This window comes from Pinus tabuliformis, chromosome 6 (assembly GCF_031772625.1).
Source record: "Pinus tabuliformis cultivar Carrire ecotype Pingquan chromosome 6, CPIR1, whole genome shotgun sequence".
In the NCBI taxonomy this organism is placed as follows: domain Eukaryota; kingdom Viridiplantae; phylum Streptophyta; class Pinopsida; order Pinales; family Pinaceae; genus Pinus; species Pinus tabuliformis.
The window spans coordinates 275,581,525-275,588,801 of record NC_142292.1 but is presented as its reverse complement, the minus strand read 5'-3'; positions in this window follow the sequence as shown (position 1 = coordinate 275,588,801).

Here is a 7,277-nt window from a genome sequence, read left to right as displayed (position 1 = left end):
TTCTCTTTTCCCGATAATGTCAAAAAGGCTTTACAAAGTATATTGTATTTTAGAAAAGATCCTACACCTACATTTGATTCTTTCCCTTTGAATATTTTGAATACAAAATATTCACATGCCTTTGATCTTGATCAAGATCCTTCTTCCGAATCTTATGATGACCATCTTCAAACTGATGAGCCTCAAGAGATCAATAATAATTCTATAGCTTGTGTATATATTCTTATACCTTGTAAAATTCTAGATAGATACAAACCTCTGATTTTACCTCCTATATCCCATTCTTCCCTAAAAATCATTACCTATATCTACCAAGATTTGATGGTGAATGTGATAACATCACTACTGAGAGACATATACTGAATTTTGAGTTTTTCCTTGACCTTTTTGAAGTTGATGAAGAGGATGCCAGTATTAGGCTTTTTCTCTTTCTTTAAAAGACAAAGTCAAGAATTGGTTCCAAAACCCTACCTAATGCGAGCATCTCAGATTTACAGCAGTTTGTCAAAGTTTTCCTCGACAAGTGGGTGGTCAGATAGAACCCTTTCTTGATTCTAGAAGAGTATAACTAGCTGAAAAGACAGCCAGGGGAGACAGTACAACAATTTTCTGCCAGATTTAACCAAGCTTATTGTTCGATGCCTGTTAATATAAGACCTCCTCCTCATTCAGCTCTCTTGCATTATCCGGAATCCTTTGGTCCAAAAATGGAGTTTTAGCTGAGAGAAAGGAACCTTACAACACTTGAAGAGATGCAGAATGGTGCAATAGATGTAGAGGCTAATTTGTTGATCAGAAGGGCAAAGTTGAAGGAAGAAGAGATGAAGAACATAGATCCAGAGGAATCGACATCTTTAGAGGTAAAGCTCAACATTTTGGTAAGTGAAGTGGAAGAGATGATGCAAAAGATCACCACAAGGAATGAGTATGATGTTCAAGACCATGGTTTGCTGATTGAAGAAAAACAAGTGGCTGATCCAAAACATTTTCTTTCTTATCCTAGTTGTCATAGATCTGATAATGATTGTTTTATAGATCATCTTGGAGAAGAGAGATCTGTTGATCTGACATGTATGCTTGATGATGTGTTTTATACTGATGATTTGCCTAAGTTTGATCAGTATGATGATGATTATGTTCTCCAAACAGAAGCTAATATTGCAGACAAATCAATAGCTGGTTTGTGGAAGGAGGAAGTTCACTTTCAGCAACTCGAATACAGTGATCAGCCGATGCATATCAGCTATGGAAGTGAGGAGGAAAGTGCAGAAAATTTTGAAGTAAGTGAAGGATCTTTGCCTCTTTGTTTTACTTCGTTTCAATTCATTAGAGACAACTTTCGTGCAATCAGAAATCAACCGTTGATAAGTTTTTATCTTGACCATCTAAAGGGCAATGAAATCCTTGTTCAAGACTTCTCATATTTAGATTTGCAGCCCCCGAATGCCATTGAATGTCAGGTTGCAGATGAAGACTTAGAAGCTAGAACATATGATCAAATGATGCAAGATGATTCCATACCATTATGTTTTGAATCATTTCAGTTTTTGAAGGGAAATTTGCATAGTATATCTTCAATAAAGGATGAGCAGCCTATAGAAAATCATGCAATCTCATTGGAACCAATAGAAAATGGGTTGCAACAGTCTTTTCAAGTTTTTCACGATCCAATAGCTGATGTGTTGGATGATATCTGCAGTCAAAGTCCTTCTCCATTAGCTAACTATGAGCTTGAAAAAAGTATTGATACAAACTTGATCCGGCAGCCAGTTTCTTTGTCATTTTCAGTAGGAGTCTCGTCACAAAGCTCAGATGAAAGTTTGCATTCATGGTATGAGGAGAAGCAAAGTAATCCATTGGATGAGCTAAGTCCCAGTGCACATGAATTTCAAGATCCTTATGCAGTATTTTTGGAGTCAAATAGAGAATCCATATTATTCAATCTGGGAAAATTTGGATCTGTTTACAAGTTTTCATGGGAGTTGCATTTCAGTAGTTCTCTCTTGTTGCTCATAAGCAAGCACCTACGAAGAATTCAACTAGCAGACAGAATGCTTACTTGGTTGCATTAGTTGTTTCATTTCACTTGATCAGGTGATGAATGGAACAGTTAGAGTAGGTTTTATTGAATAAGCTCCATTTTGAAAATATTTTTCAGTTTGTCAGTTGTGTTTTAGTATTAAGTCAGTTTTCAGTTGAGTAAAAGTCAGTTTGTGTCTTTGAATCATCAGTATTCAGTCATGTAAAAGTCAATTTTTTTACTCCATGCCCAATGGATAAGGCTACTTGGTCTACGATGTTCTTGGCACCTCCAAGGAGCTACCATCCCCATTGGAGCCAATGTTAGATTTAGTATTTGCATACTGTCATTAGTGATCAAAATTGCTTTTTTCATATTCATTTTAGGTGTCTCACACAGAAATTTTTTATCATTCCACTAGGTCATGCAAAAAAATTAGTCACTGATGGTAGTCCTAGTCTAAAAACATCACTCTTCCCTAAATGTGATTACTTGCTGGCATAGTTTCATATCATGTTGATTGTACATCATCCATAAAGTTATTTTTATCATGCCATTTGTATCAGTCATGAGGTTATTATGTCATCTTGAAATTTAGTCCTTCAAGGTCTCATTAGGTCTTTTAGGGTTTTTCAAGGTTTCATTAGGTCATTAGGGTTGCCAAGGTTCCATTCCATTGCACGAGCAAGTAAAGGGTGATCAAATAACATCCCTTCACTGTGTGAAGATGATTTGTAAAGAGAAATGCTTATTTCATTATGTAATTTTATGTCTTTCAAATGTAATAATTTCACCATCCCAAGTTGTTAACTCAGTGTTCCAAGGATGCCAGACCATCAAAAGATCAATTTGTCAAAGGAAATAGTCAAGTGAAAGGGTAAAGTTTCAAAAGGTTAAGTGCATGCCAAAGGGAGTTGTCTTTTCCCGAGTTTGTACAAATCATCATTTTCCACAAGCACTAAACCCTAATTTCCTCACCCATTGAGCTAGGGTCGGCTACGGAATCAGAGACATCTGAGTATATGAGGCATAAGGGAGGTCATTTTAGCAACTATTAGGCCATTTCATATCATCAACATTAGGTCTCCATCATTTGTCAAGAAGTCAGTCCAAGGGACAATTTATTCACCACACATAACAGCTAGTTTTTCTTCAAACTATGTTTCTAACCACGAAAGATGAATTTGACAAATGTGAGAGATTTTTTTTCCATCATAGAACAAGGAAGAAAAACCTCCTTCACATTTTACACAGGTGTTGTGGTTTTAGAGAAATGTCAAAAATACAATTGCTACAAGAGAGTTGTTGCACTTCTAAAGTGACTTTGGAAGAATCAATTTTTATTCTAGTTGGATTGTCCAAATGACTTTCTTGATGAGTCAAATTATAACTAGACAAAAATATATTTCCAATGAGCTATCCTACACTCAATTTGGAGTTGAGGAAAACCTCCAAAAGTGGCCTGCAAAAAGTCGTTGTGCATAGAGGAGGAGGCACTACGCATAGAGGAGGGAGCGCTACGCATAGAGACAGAGCATTGCGCATAGGGCAGTTTCTCCAATGTAAATTTGAATGGCGCTATGCATAGAGGTGGAGCACTACACACCTATAGGTGGTGCTGTGCATAGGGCCAACAAGTTCCAAAACACTCTGTCATCCACTCAAAACTTGATGTTTGCCCTCTATAGCCTATAAACAAGTAAGTGTGATCTCTAAGCTATCCTCTTGGCATTCAAATCACCAGTTTGAATTTGGTTTGCTATTTTGAAAATGAAACCCTAATCCCACATACATCCCTCCACCTTTTTTTGAAACCCTAATCTCTCCTATACATCCCTCCACCTTTTCTTTGAAACCCTAACCCCTCCTACAAATCCATCCATATCCCTTATTCCCTAAATCCCCAAAAGAAAAAATCCTAAAACCCTATTTACTAAAAAAACCCCTATCAAAGAAGAATACCCTCCTTCTTATTCTCATATTATATATATTCCATCCTACACCACATAAGTTCATCTCCCCTTCCCCTATCCCTAATCACCAATACTCACTCCTTCATTACCTTCTCTAGGGTTACACAAATTCAAAATTCGAAAAACATGGACAAAGAGGATAGAGAAAATTGGCTTGAGAGGCTCACTTTTCACTTAGAGAAGCTGCTACAAAGGTTCGATAGGGGCAACCAAATCATCAGGCATATGACCTACCACTAGAGGAACCAAAACAAAATTTATAATATAAGGGTCAAGCAAATGAAGACAAGGCTAAAATAGGCACTCAAAGGCAAAAAGGATGAGGATAGGCTTAGGTTGCTTGCTGAAGCTTCCTTGGCTCATCAAGATGCTTGATGGTGGTATTGGCCACAAATTTTGATCAATTTGGAGGCATTTTTTCATTTAACAAACTTTAGGAATTTTGAGATAGGAAATTTTGGCTCTATGCGCAGCGCCACTGGAGCTGCACTTTTCCTAGGGGCATCCAATGCGGAAATGGTCAGCATTTTTGGATTCATAATGATGACTACATGTACCCTAAGCATTTTCTAAGCTTTTAGAGCAAAACTAGTCAACCAAAAGGTCAAAAAACACCAAAAAAATGACCTTTCTGCCCTTTTTTGGACACACAAAAGTAGTCTTGGGAGAATCTGCATTTTCTAGGTCAAATGAACTTCAAATGAAACAATTTAAGATGTTATGGAAATACGAATTGAAGAGCGTTCCAATGAGCTATCATGAGCTCAATTTGGAAATCCGGAAGGCCTCCGAAATGGTTCTGCAACAAGCGTTGTGCATAGAACAAAAATTGCACTGAATTGCCGTTTCACTGTGCTTTGACTGTAATTTTGGATTTTATCTCATTGAGGGTGTTTTACTAATGTAAATAATGGCTAGGCTTGTAAATATGATGGGTAATGAGTATTAGAAGGTAGATTCATTATATTGAAAGTCATTTTGAGCACAAATGAATCAGTTTCCTCACTTTTAGAGGCAATTTGTTAGGATGCCTAGATTCCAGTTTCTTGTTCAGTGTTGATTAGATTAGCTCCTCATCTTAGGGATTCAACCCCTGAGAATGGGAGGAGGTTGAATCAATGTCTATATTTTATTCTTCTTTCTCATTCTAAAGGGTTGGACTCAGTTGGATGCTTAGGCTTTGAGTAGACATCATTTTGTATCAGTTTTTAGCAGGAGATTAATGAAAAGTTGTCGCTATTTCTTTGGGATCCATGTGGTATGATGTTCAGTTCATTTTTCTCTAATGTGATCATATGTTAAATTTTTTTTTTTACTTCATCAATCATTTCATTGCTTTTAAGTGGATGTTTTCAAGTTAATAGGTAGAATCCATAATATTTATGCTCTGTTTTGGGAAAATATTCACAGTCTATGTTTTCTTTAGTTTAGGAGGAATCCATGTTGCTTACATGCTCTTTCTAGCTCCTCACATGTCTTTGAATCACCTCACCCATCAAACCCTATAGTGTTGAGCCTTGTGCCTTGCCCCATCAAAACCCTACAATTTTGACCTAATTTCCTTGCCCTAACTGTCCAACTCCTCCTGATCTAGCAAAACCCTTCAAAATCAAATCAAACTTTATGCTACTATACCTAGCCTAATATCAGTTTCTAGATCCAATCAATTTGGCTAATATCCTTATGGAGAGAACCTCTCCTGGCCTAGTAGGGCTAGCTACTTGGCTAAGCATGGTTTGTGGTTACCCTGGCATTGCCTTCCTTCAGCCTGAGGTTCAATCCAGGTGATAGCATAGTGGCCACCATACTGGGGAACGTAGTTTTATGTTCCATAGCAAAATGTATCAAGTTTAGATTTGATTTTTTATGGTGGACAACGATCAGAAACCGGAAGGCTGAAATCATTCACCTGGCGACTCTAAATCAGTTTCGAGATCAAATCCAAGGACTCCACTGGAGGATGAACCCAACCAGCAGAAACATGAAAGGACAATATGGAAATATCAGGTATTCAAGTTGGAATTTCATCCAAGACATTATGTTCTTTGTTATAAATTATTTCTTCTCTTTTCCCAAGAATGTCAAGAAGGCTTTACAAAGTATATTGTATTTGAGAAAAGATCCTAGACCTGCATTTGATTCTTTCCCTTTGAAGATTGTGAATATAAAATATTCGCATGCCTTTGATCTTGATCTTGATCTTGATCAGTTCCTCAGAGTAGATGGGTACGATTCCTACCAATCGTAGTGTTCATAGCATGCACGTATCCTCCAGATGATCCATTCATTTTTACAGAGCCCTTCCTTGTTTAGCAAGGCTTCTCTGGTTGTTCTACCATCCCTCCCACCCATTCTTTGAGGGAAGGGCCTTTATATCTCATGTACTCAGATATTATTGTATTCAATTCTGGCTCATGTTTTTCTAGGTGCATTATATATATTGGACACATTGTATTATTTTATGGCTATGTTATGCTAGCATGTCATGTACCATTCAGCATGTACTTCATTGCTCAGTTTTATTTCTGAGCAAACCGTTATTTTTTAACTAAGTTATCTCGGTGGGTATGGGTATGCTTCCCCCGCCTCGTTGAGGTCCAGTACCACAACATAAAAGGAAACTTGCATTAGTCTCGCCCCCTCTGTCCCTATCCTATTTTAATTCATCTTTATTGGTCTCTCTCTCTCTCTCTCTCTCTCTCTCTCTCTCTCTCTCTCTCCCCTATGTTGTCTAGTGATTGTGTCTTTACAACATACTTCGGTCATATGTTTTTCTCCTAACACTCATACGTTGGGTGGAAATCTATTATCACCAAAAAATTGATCATCTAACCTAATTTACTAGATGGATTTAAGTACACCATGTAAAGCCAAATTTACCATAGTAAAATTGCTTTCACTATGAGAAATTACTTAATAAACCACCTTTGTTCAGTAATTTATAGTTAAACCCATGAAGAATAATTAAATAAATCATTATTTATTTGATTTTCTTCTAGGAATAATTAATTAAACCATTGTTCAATTATTATTCCTTGTCATTTTTTACCCAATCATGAAAAATAAACAGCTAAATCATTAGTTATCTTATTTTTTTTAAGAATAATTAATTGATCACTAATTAATTATTATTCTTTGTTAAATTTGACTAAATCCCTTAGTTAATAATTAAATAAATCTTTATTTATTTATTATTCCTTAACTAATTCCTTGAGATGATAAATAGATCATTCATTTATTTTTTATTTCTAAACAAAAGTTTAAATATTTTTTCCCTCCTAACC